The 13120-nt window shown below is 33.3% G+C and overlaps 1 long non-coding RNA gene across 1 annotated transcript; it reads left to right on the top strand.

Annotated features, from left to right (window-relative positions):
• The first annotated feature begins 2445 nt into the window (after positions 1–2445).
• Positions 2446–4480, top strand: LOC115875987. Its single transcript, XR_004049081.1, has 2 exons — positions 2446–2508; positions 4122–4480. It is a non-coding gene; the product is annotated as an uncharacterized LOC115875987 (long non-coding RNA).
• Positions 4481–13120: the final 8640 nt, after the last annotated feature.

Here is a 13120-nt window from a genome sequence, read left to right on the forward strand (position 1 = left end):
AAATTGTCCGATTTTCAATTTCCACGCGGTATATTCAAATTTCAAAAACTCCCTCAGTTGTCGATGGCTCCGGCTTATATACTCTATTGACTGCTTCTCGAAATTTCCCCAATTCTCGGAAAGCGTACTTCTTTATACCAGACAATTCCATTGTCTGATTTCCTTACTTTTCGACTTGACTAAAAGATGGCGCCTGAAAAAGTCTTTTAATTTCTGGCGGATACGCCATTTTTCTTGACACGTTGCGGTTGTGCACGCAACCAGTAATACATTTTTAATTTCTGGCGGATACGCCATTTTTCTTGACACGTTGCGGTTGTGCAGGCAACCAGTAATACATTTTAGCCCTTGACCTTGACAATATGTAAATATCGAAGTCCCACAAGGTTCAGTCTTAGGGCCTGTGATGTTTTTAATTTATGTTGCCGAAATGGATTTATTTTCACCATTGGCACATATAACTGTTTATGCGGATGATACATCAGTTATACTATCCGATTCTGAGGATAGCGTTTTGGAAAAAAAATGTATGGATTTTTTGCAAAATTTGCATTCGTGGTTTAGTGACAACTCATTATTTTTTAACACTGAAAAAACAACATACCTGAGATTTCATAATCGTCAAAAAAACTGTGAAAAATTTTTAATATCACTTAATAACGCTGTCTTACAGCAGGATTGTAGTAGTGTAAAATTTCTTGGTTTAATTCTAGACGAATGTCTTACATGGAATCTTCATTGTGAAAGCTTATTACCAAAATTAAATTCTACATTATGTCTTTTTAGAAATCTCAGAGATATTATATCTAAACAACAATTAACAAATATATATTACGCATACGTCGAATCAAGATTACGCTATGGCATAATACTGTGGGGAACATCCACTAGGATTAAGGAGGTTTTCACTGTCCAAAAAAAAATACTTAGGTGTATTGCTCGTGTTTCTCCAAGGCAAACTTGTCGAGATTTATTTAGAGAATTTAAGTTACTAACTTTGACGAGTATCTTTATTCAAGAGCTGTGTATATTTGTTTATAAACACCAGCATAAATATAAACTAATTTCTGAAGTCCATAATTTCAATACAAGAGCTAATCATAAATTTTATGAAATACCATGTCGTACTAATGTAATGTTAAATTCACCGCAGTGTTTAGGATTAAGAATGTTTAATTGCTTACCAACTGAATTTAAATTATGTAAGAATATAAATGTTTTTAGAAATAAGTTGAAAATTTTTTTATTAGAAAAAGTATATTACAACATAAATGAATTTTTTATGGAAAATGTATAATAAATCGTTAAATCATACGAAGAAAAAAGAAAGATATTGTTTGTATCAGTATTTTTTCGTTTTCGCATAGATGCATAAGTAAAAGGTTTATTATTGTATTTGTTTTGACTATTCTATCACAATTTTATATTGTAATTTAGAAATAAAGTTTATTATTATTATTATTAATTAAGTTTGTAGGAAGGAGGATAATATATTAGTTTTCGGGATAGATAGATGTTTTTGAAAAACCTTAATATTTTTTGTACACTTTTGATCAAACAGTAATAAATAATTTGTCTTTATAATAAAATGTTTTATTTTGTCTCTATGGGGAAAATTGTAAACATTTAAACATATAGATAAACTTATTACCAAACAAAAAAAACTTGTATAGTTCTTGGTTCATTGTTACCCCATTTAAAAAAGATGTTTACATTTACCCCAAAATAGAACAATATTTGATTTTCCGATGGGGGAAATGTAAACAATTTTTTTTTGAAACCTATTACAAATTTCTAGCTGTCACAGCACCTATTAAGTAAAGTGTCTTAAAATATACCCTTTTAGAATTTTCAGTGCAAACGTCAAGTTTCAAAATTATACCTTGCAAAAATTATTTTTGTTGAAATCATAGACTTAGAATAAAATATAGACTACACTATTTACATTTAAGCGCGGTCCAATATTAATTTTTGTAAACATGTTTACTCCTGGGTGCAGCTGACCTCGGCCGTCTGAGTCTTTCGCCTCCAGCCTATGTTGTCACGTCTAAAATATTATTAATATTTTTTTTGTTGTTATACACATATATTGAGATATTAAAACTGTATTTTAATAAAGTAGTGTTTAATAGTAGAAAGATGTATTAAATAGTCCCTATACTACTAAATTATAAGTCGGAGACTATTTAAAAATGACAAATTCTTTACAATTTGGCAACACCCATCAATCGCCGGGTCGCCTGTTCATTCTTTATTCTCTCGTAGTAGAGCCATAGTAGAGTAAAGCACGTGTCGTAAAACCTTGTTGTCACAGTTTCTCCATGGCTATTTTATTGTTTTTATTGGATGTTTTGATTTTGTATTTTTTTGGATTCGATTTTCTTAGTGTGTAGTGTCGGTTTAGTGTTTATTTTGATTACTTTTTTATTTAAAAACTATAAAACAGGTTCGTCAGTGCCAAATTTGTAAGAAATTGGACTATTTAAGTCCTGGAACAACATTCCACAGGTAAGTCAAATTTACTATTTTGGCGTCAGTGGCGTTGTAGAAAGGCGCTTATTTAGATAATAATTTAGTAAATTATAAACCCTGGAAAATCTGTATTTTTTATATTTATCATTTACGTAAAGGTTCTTACTAACCTCGTTATTAATATAACGAGTAGATACATTATTAAGTACATAAGAAGTAGACACATTATTTTCTTGGGCATTGGTTAATTTAATGCTTTTTTTTATGAAAAATGTGTTTCTTTTTATTCTAAAACCATCCTTAGAATCTAAAATAACATACAGGAATTCCAGAATGATATTCCATTATGAAACAACAATTTTTAAGGCTTATTATAAACTATAAACAATCGAGAAAGTCGAAAAAATTACAAGCTACCAAACATTTTAAAATACCAAACATTCCTTATTTTTTTTCAAGACTAAAATATTTTACAAACATTACTTTTTCCCTATAGTTTCACATCAGGTATAGAAATAACTACGTTTTTATGATAGGGTCACCATTATGATAACAAAAATGACGAACAATGGTCCAGAAATGTAAACAAGTACATATTTTTTGTAAATATTTTTCTTACCGCTTGCATTTTTGTCCATTATTATTTCACAAATTATACAGGGTTATGTAAACCAGGTAGATATTTCGTTTTTTTTATATTAAACAAAGATAAAATAAATATGCCATTTTAAAATTTATCCAGTACTTACCTAGAGTTTTTTCTTTTTTTTTCTCGACTGTTAATCTATTATTAATTTGTAATACCGTATGATCGAAAAAAACGGCGTCCAGTTGGCTTGGAAAAAACCATCGATACATACTCCATATAATTTTACATATAAAATGACAGCGATCTTCATTTCATAGCCATCGCTGACGCCGTTTTTTTTCGATTATAAGGTATAATTTTCATTTTTTCTTTTATAATGTAATATCACTTAAGTAATATCACATATAATCTGAAGATAGTTTTAGAATTAACCAAAACGTAAATCTTTAATAAAACAATCTGTTATTATTTGCCATATATGTATGTATCCAAGAAAATAATTTACATATTATTATTATATGTTTTACTGTTTTTTATCTTTATTTGAAACTCAGAAATGTTGCATTGGCTTTCTAAAAAAATGAACTTGTAAGTTTTTAAAATGCTTCGTTTCGGAGATACAGGGTGTAGAAGTTTCATTTTTATTTCGATTTTTTTCCAAATAATTTCTGAAGTGACGTCAATATTTGGACGAAAATTGGCGTTTGGGAGTTTTTTGACATGAAAAATTAGATTTAGATGTCAATTTGACTTTTACTAATAGGGGGCGCCACCTACATATTTTTTAAGTTATTTGAAGAGTAATACTTTTTGTCTGTATCTATATAAAACTACTGAGAAAAATTTACATTTCCAACGTTTTTTACTTAATAAGGTCTCTTGTTGACACTCGCCACAAGTATAGTTCTCAAGATATTTGGAAACGAATTAATCAATACATTCTTCATAAATTATTTGGAAAAAAGCGAAATAAAAATGAAATTTCTACACTCTGTATCTCTGAAACGAAGCATTTTAGGACATAAATTTATACTATTTTTTTTACTGATTTTATTTGCAGATTATGCTGCCAAAGTTTCCTGAATACAATTCCGACCACTCTGTATATCAAGATATCCCCCATTACGTACTAGTTTTTCTTAATAATTTTCTATACATTTTCCAACGCCAAGATGTACCAAGCGCATACAAATACATCAAGCTTCAAACAAGCTTGCACGTTGACAGTAATACCTACAGTAATATTGTATTATATTAATGTAATATTTTTGAACCAATGTTCAATATTACTGTAGTAATACTGTTTATACTCATGCCTTTTATATTTGTTTGAATTTGGTGCATATTTCCATTGAATAAAGTATAGTCACCATTACCATTATTATACTTACTCTATAATAAAGACAGTAACGAGTTAAATAAATGTAGTTTTCATTTTATTCACTTCCTAAAAGCTTGCTTTAATGGAACAGATTCCTGTTTTTTCTAATTTACATAATAAGACATCACTTTTACCGGAAAAAAAAATTAAACAATTATAAAGTTTTTTCTCTTTCTGTTCTATTATATCTATAGAATAGATCCTGTTTTGATTAATATTAGAGTTGTAAATGTTTGACTAAAATTAATATTTTATTAAATTAATAATTTATCATCAATTTCAAAAATTAAATAATTTCGATTATTAAAATTTCTTCTATAACACGTACTTTATTATTTTTATCGTTTTTAGACTCTAAGACGTATTTTTTTCTAAGTCCTAAACTTTGCTTTATATTAAACTATTTTCTTTATCCTAAATCTTAATAATATAAAAAAGTTTAAATACGATATATTTTTAATTGAATTATAGCTTCATTAAAATTAAAAAAATACCCGCCTATGATACGGAGAGTGCAGGTGCACTGAAGAAATAAAAGACAGTGTTGCGTTGGGCGGCAGAGCCGTCAGGAAACGACCGTTACGACGGAGACAGCCTATCTATCGCTCGTGACGCACTCGTTAGAGCCAAAAACAATAACACAACAATAACAAGACGTTGTCTGTCCGCATCTTCCAGCTATTTATGAATGAGATGCTCAGTCTATATTTTATTCTAAGTCTATGGTTGAAATCGTTTACCATTACCCCAACTAACCCTATTATAATAAGTTGAAGCTTATCTAGAGAATATTAAGTTGAGATTAATTATTTGCTTTTTATTTCTTTGATATTAGAGATGTTTTGTTTATTAAATATTGATTAAAAGAGTTTTTCGTATTTTTTATCAAGAAAAAACATACTAAACATATTTTTCAACAAACGGTTTTTCAAAACAGAGTTTCAAACATGTTTTAAACAAATATCTAAAACAAATGTATGTAACGACACGTTTAACACTTGTTTTTAAACAAAATGTTTAAAACAAAAAACAACCCTGCTAACGTACCTAGTCTCACACATCGTTCAAAAATCTGCTATAAACTAAAATGTCCTAATATAGTTTGGTCGTAAATGTCGTAGTAATTTTGTGTTTATTATATAAATTATATTTTATTAAATTTCATTAATGTCGTGATTTAAATTTTAAACAACAGTTTCAAAAAACAAACATCAAATTTAATATTTTGGGATTCTTGGCAACACATTAGTGCGTTTATTTTTCAAAAGAAATAATGCTCTTTAAGTTGATTAAATCTGACAACGCTGCGTTCGAAGAGGTCGGAGCGCGCCATCGCGTACCTTCGGTTCCCGGTAAAACCAAACGGTGTTTTTTACCTGTTTATAGACATTCCGTATCAGATCAAATTCGTCATTTTATATTAATAATTCTATTAATAAATACCCAATTGGAATAGAGGGGCAATTGAGTATTTTATTTGTTTAAAAGTTTTAAAACATCGTTATTTTTTTGCTTGTTTATAAACATTCCAGATCAGATTGTATTTGTTTATTATCTTTATTACTAAAGAGTTGTTTTAATGCTCCCGTAAAATCAAGAGATGGTATTTGATATCCTTGGGTGATTTATTTATTTAATAATAATATTTTTTATACTTGATTATACTGGGTGGTACACAAAATCACAGGTAGACAACTTAAGTATGTCATTAGCCTGGTTTTTGTCATTGTTACCTGTCCCGATTCAATTCAAAGATACACTCACCGGCACGAAAAACGGGCACCTTAAAATTTTCATGTATTTTACAGTTTAATATATTTTGTTCTAGGCGACCGATTTTGATGATTTTGTTAATCAACTTGTAGCTAATTTATTTGACTTTTGAATATCTCTTTCTAAATCAAAAATGAAGTTAGTTATTTGTAAATTATTTGAGGTATAATACCGGGTAGCGCACCTCATTCGCCCCGGCTGGTTATACGAAAACGGAAAGATGTAAAAGCCAAATATTTTATGGGTATATGTGGGAAGGCAATGTGCATAATTTAAAATTATTTTGAAATGTACAGGGTGTGTCAGAACTAAGATCCATACCAAAGTTATATTTTTTTCTTATAGAATATATACAGGGTGATTTTACTAGAATAACTTCAGGTATCTCTCGATAGAACTAGCCGAAATAATGATAGTTTGTATTATAAACCATACTCCAAAAACGCTTCCGCTTGGAATAAAATGGCGCCAAAATTTGAATTATTTTTCATATGGCATGCTGCTAATTAAGTAACATTTTTCCAACGCAGCTAAGCTATGTCCGGAATTTTGTGGAATATCTCGAAAACTGCGACATATAAAAAAAAATTAAGAATAAGAAAAGATAGTAAAAAGACGGAAGGTATCAGAAAAAAATACAAATTAATCCAGTGGCGTGCGACAAAAAAGTTCGATAAGGTTCCGTGCAGTTGACACTCACAAAAACAACACCCTGTATAGCAATTAAGCCATTTTTATTCATACATATCAGCGAAGTTGCCCTTAGCATTCAAACAAACTCTTGCCTATTGCCTATAGATTCTCTGGCTTACGAGTAATAAAAAAAAACGAAAAATAATTCAAATTTTAGCGCCATTTTACTCCAAATGGAAGCGTTTTTGGAGTATGGTTTATAATACAAACTATCATTATTTCGGTTAGTTCTATCGAGATACCTGCAGTTATTCTAGTAAAATCTGAATCACCCTGTATATTTCTTTTTTGGATTCTCTTGGGCATGAAATAAGGCATTTATTATAAGGGTTTAATATGTTTAAAACTTTTGGTTTTTGAGATATTTAAAGATATTTAAATAATAATAATAATTAAATGCATATATAATTAAATATGCATAATATGCATATAATATTATAAAAAAGTTTGTCAACACTTTGTACATTACTTTTCAGAATTAATTCTTGTGCCAAGTTTCACGCCAGAGAAATAAACTTTAATAAAAAATTTATTGCTTCCTTAAATGTATACAGGAGTATCAAAAATTGCTGGTTAATTTTATTTATATTTATATTTATATATTTATATTTAAATTTATAACAATTTATAACAAATTTACTTTCATTTAATTTACCTACAATAGTTTAATAAGTAGGTATTTATTGTTTTATCAAGAAAAATTGAAAAAAAGTTTTTATGTAAAATAAATATTTAAAATAGACCAGCAATTTTTGATACCCCTGTATACAATTAAGGAAGCAATAAAATTTTTAGTAAAGTTTATTTCTCTCGCTTCAAAGTTAGCACAAGAATTAATTCTGATAAGTAATGTACAAGGTGTTGACAAACTTTTTTTTATTATAGCATGCTTATTTAAATATCTTTAAATATCTCAAAAACCAAAGCATTTAAACATATTAAACCCGTATAATAAACACCTTATTTCATGCCCAAGAATCCAAAATTGAAATAAAATACAGAGTGTGTGTGTTTCATAAGAAAAAATATAACTTTGGTATGGATCTTAGTTCTGACAAACCCTGTACAGGGTGGGTCAAATTCGACGCTTTTAAATGGAAACACCCTTTTCTATAGGAGATAGACAAAAACTAATATCGGTGTCTGGAGCTCAATTTTTGTCAAAAACATGATGGTGAAAACCGCATATCGATATCTGTTACCGTTTCGGAGTTACGGGGTGTTTTTCAAAAATATGCATTTTTAACAAATCGCTGTAACTTTTCTGCTATGGAAAATTTTGTATTTCTATGAAAACATTTCCAAAGCACCTTTTTACGTAGAATTTAATGGTTTAAGTATAATTTTTTAAAATTAATAATTTAAGAGTTATCAACAGAAAAATTGATTTTTTATTTGGGACATCCTCTATATTTTTAATTAACAAAAAAGAATTTAAAATTACCTTTCCAAAAATATAGCACACTTGATATTTTGTTATAATCCCCTTCGAAATACAGAATTTTTAAAAGTTCGCCACTTTTAACTAGTAGGCTTTGGACCCCCCTAACAAATCGCTGTAACTTTTTTGCTATGGAAAATTTTGTATTTTTATGAAAACATTTCCAAAGCACCTTTTTACATTGAATTTAATGGTTTAAGTATATTTTTTTAAATTAATAATTTAAGAATTATCAGCAGAAAATTTGATTTTTATATGGGACACCCTGTATATTTTTAATTTATTGAAAAGAATTTATAATTACACCTTTCCAAAAATATAACACACTTGATATTTTGCTCGATTCCTCTTCGAGATATAGAGTATATAAAAATTCGCCCGCTCTAAATAAGTAGACTTTGAACGGCACCGCCTGTAATGCAAAAGAATTCTAGCTGTGAGCATCAATTAAAACGAAAATAATATTTTGCTATCAGAGATGCAGAATTTTATAACAAATTAAAATATATTTAACCGACATCAGCACATTTAAACTATATCTAATAACAATAACAATAAATAGCAAACCAAGACATGAGATTTTGCTACAGGTGTTCGACATATCAACCGTCTTCTGTTACAGATGGGGCAGTTTTTGAACATTTCTCGCGGAATTCATTAACTCAGTGGGGATGAAAGATACCCTCTCATAACTGCTAAGTATTTCTAATTCTTGGCTAGATTATACGGAAGAATAAGGAACCTTTACTCTTCCGCAAATATATCCATAGGATTAGATCCATGGGCACTAAGTCAGGCGGCCTCGACGGCCAACGGCTGGGATCTTGGTTAGCTATTCAATTATTCTTGAAATTGGCTGCAAAAATTTGCTGATAACTTCAGCGTTCAGAGGCGGTGCGTCGTCTTGCTGGAAAAATATTGTTACGGATTCCGTGGGTCCACTAATTTAAACTCACGATAAAATACTTAACGAATTTATTTTTCTCACTTTATACACAATTACTAACTTATAACACACAACAAACTAACTATTTATAAGATTCCTTCACCAAATTGTCCGATTTTCAATTTCCACGCGGTATATTCAAATTTCAAAAACTGTCTCAGTTGTCGATGGCTCCGGCTTATATACTCTATTGACTGCTTCTCGAAATTTCCCCAATTCTCCGAAAGCGTACTTCTTCATACCAGACAATTCTATTGTCTGATTCACTTACTTCTCGACTTGACTAAAAGATGGCACCTGAAAAAGTCTTTTAATTTCTGGCGGATACGTTGCGGTTGTGCAGGCAACCAGTAATACATTTTTAATTTCTGGCGGATGCGCCATTTTTCTTGACATTGCCCCTTCTCAAATTTGATCGTCCCGATCAAGGTTTCCTGTCTGGTATCTCTTCAATCGATCCAGATGAACTACTTTCATCTTACTTCTAGGGCTGCGTTGAATCCGGTACACAACATCATTTATCCTCTTGATGACTGTATAAGGACCTTCCCATGCTGGAGTTAACTTTGGGGACCTCCCTTTCTTGCGCTGTGGGTTATATAACCATACCATATCGTCCTGTTGAAATCCCGTAGAATTAGCTCTGAGGTCGTAACGAGCTTTCATCCGGTCACTGGCTAGCGTAATCTTACTTCTCACGGCCTTATGAATTCCCAATAACCTTTCCTTCAGTTCATCCGCGTAGTCCTCTACGTTCGTGGTGCTGTCGTCTGGTGATCCGAACACCAAGTCACAAGGCAACCGTAATTCTCGACCAAATAAAATCTTCGATGGTGAAAGTCCGGTGGTGTTGTGAACTGCACTTCTATATGCCATTAGGAATAGTGGTATATGCTGATCCCAATCTCTTTGATGTTCATCCACCATTTTCGAGAGATGTTCTTCAATGGTCTTATTGAATCTCTCGACCATCCCATCAGACTGCGGATGTAAAGCTGTTGTCCTAGTCTTGTGAATACCAAGCAGATCACACATCTTCTGGAACAGTCTTGACTCGAAGTTCCTTCCTTGGTCAGTGTGAAGCTCTAAAGGAATTCCAAATCTACTGAAGACATTATTGACTAATACTTCAGCTACAGTCGATGCTTCTTGGTTTGGAATGGCAAAAACTTCTGGCCATTTACTGAAATAATCCATCGCCACTAAAACGTACTTGTTGCCCTTGTGCGTTTCAGGGAATGGGCCTGCAATGTCAACAGCGATTCTTTCGAATGGCAGTCCAACGTTATATTGTTTCATTTTTCCCCTAGATCGAGTGCTTGGTCCTTGGCTGGCTGCACAAATTTTACATTGTCGACACCATTTCTTGACATCTTCGCAATAATCCACCCAGTAAAAGCGATCTCTCAGCTTGCTCAAGGTCTTGTTTACCCCAAGATGGGCTCCAGTTTTACCACCGTGAATTTCTTCCAATACCTGGGTAACTTTCTTCCTTGGTACCAGTAACTGAGTTGTTACTGTGCTGCCATCCGCACTTTCCCATGTGCGCTTTAACAATCCATTCTCAATAACCAGTGAATTCCACTGAGCCCAGAGAGCTTTGAAAACGAGCCCTCTGTCCGCAATATCCTGCCACGGTGGTCTCTCGCCGTTACCTTCCTTGAGCCGTAGTATTGCTCCGATGTCTGGATCTTCCATTTGATCTTTCCTCAATTGTGTCGTCGTCCACTGTTCATCGGTTCCAAGTTTAAACTCCTTATCATGACAGTGCCTTCACGTTGTTCCGTTTTACAGCAGTGCTTACAATCGGTTTGACAGGGTCTTCTGGATAAACCGTCTGCGTTACCATGCATTTTTCCAGCACGATGTTGGATGGTAAAGTGATACTGTTGGAGCTTCTCGAGCCATCGTGCTATTTGACCTTCAGGTTGTTTCATCTCCATAAGCCACTTGAGAGCCGCATGATCTGTCCTAATTAAAAATTCTTGGCCGTACAGATATTTATGAAAATGATCAACTGCCTTCACAATTGCTAGCAGCTCCTTCCGGGTAACGCAGTAATTCCTTTCTGGTTTGGATAGAACTCGACTGTAATATTCTATCACTCGTTCTTCGCCATCTTGCACTTGTGATAGCACTGCACCTATGCCGATATTGCTGGCGTCGGTATCCAGGATATACCTCCCTTGTTGTTGCGGGTAGGCTAGAATAGGACTTGAACATAAAGCCGCCTTAAGTCTTCCAAAGGCTACATCACAATCGGTGTTCCATTCGTAGCCGACTTCATCACCTGTAAGTCTATGTAAGGGTGCAGCTATATTGGCAAATCCCTTGACAAATCTTCTGTAATAGGTGCATAAACCCAGAAAACTTCGAAGTTCATGTTTGTCGCGAGGTTTAGGCCAATCCTTGACCCATAGAATACATGACCCAAGAATTCCACTTGTCGCTGGAATAAGCTACACTTCTTCGGGTTCAAGTACAGGTGAGCATTCCGTATGCGGCCAAAGACTTCTTCTAAATTTCGCAAATGCTCCTCAAAAGTTCTTCCCATAACCAATACATCGTCGAGGTAAACCAAGCACGTTTTCCAAGTTAATCCTCTTAACACCACCTCCATGAGACGTTCGAAAGTGGCTGGAGCATTGCATAATCCAAACGGCATGACCTTGAATTGGTATAGTCCGTTTCCTGTAGAAAAAGCCGTCTTTTCTTTGTCTTCCTCGTCTAGACCAACTTGCCAGTATCCACTCTTTAAGTCGAGAGTGGAGAACCAGCACGAACCTGCCAGTGTGGTTAACGTGTCGTCTATACGTGGCAGTGGGTAGCTGTCCTTCTTAGTGACGTCATTGAGCTTCCGATAGTCCACGCAGAATCGTGTACTACCATCTTTCTTCGTCACCAAAACAACAGGAGATGACCATGGACTCGATGATTCTTCGATAACTCCATCTTCTAGCATCTTATCTACCATTGTCTCCATTTCTTGTTGTTTGGAAAGGGGCACCCTTCTAGGACGTTGTCGAATCGGCTGAGCATGACCAGTATTAATCCGGTGCTTCACAAAATCCGTTCTTCCACTGTTATTTTTCTCAAAAATACCGCCATGCTTTCGCAGGAACTGCTTAGCCTTCTGTTTCTCCTCATATGTTAGGTGATCCCATGGCTGTTCTAGATGTTTTAGTGTTTCTTTGGATGCCATTTGTGTAACAGCTGACGACACTTCATCACATCGGGTGACACTTCTTACAGGTTCGCAGATGGCTATCTTGTCACCTTTTTGAATCTTGACACAATTCGGGAAAACATTCGCAATTCTGATCGGTATATTCTTGTCGGTGTTCACCAATGACTTTCCTACTAAGTACCTATCTTGTTTCTTGTCGCCACTTTTTACCAGTCCAACACAGCACCCAGCGATTTTCTCCACTTTACCGAATACGATCTTCTCGGTATTACCAGGTATCACCACAGTTTCCGCTGATCTTACATCCATTCTGCCTGGTCCCTCGTCTGGAGATAACATGAACTCTTCATATCCAATATTTAAGATATTTCTCTGGTGATCGAACGAAAATCCATGTTGACGAATCATATCCATGCCCAAGATGAAGTCATCTTCAATATCTGCCACTAAGACGCTATGCTGAAACTTCAAATTTCCTAACTTCAGTTCGACGATAGCCTTTCCCCGTGCAACGGCCATTTCCCCCGTAACTGTACGTAAACACACTCTTCTTCCCAGAGACATCAGCTTCAATCCTTGCACTGAGTTAGCCCGCACCAACGATACCATAGCGCCAGTATCCACAGTCATTCGAATTC

The sequence above is a fragment of the Sitophilus oryzae genome, unplaced genomic scaffold, assembly GCF_002938485.1.
Source record: "Sitophilus oryzae breed Bouriz unplaced genomic scaffold, Soryzae_2.0 scaffold_1396_pilon_pilon, whole genome shotgun sequence".
In the NCBI taxonomy this organism is placed as follows: Eukaryota; Metazoa; Arthropoda; class Insecta; order Coleoptera; family Curculionidae; genus Sitophilus; species Sitophilus oryzae.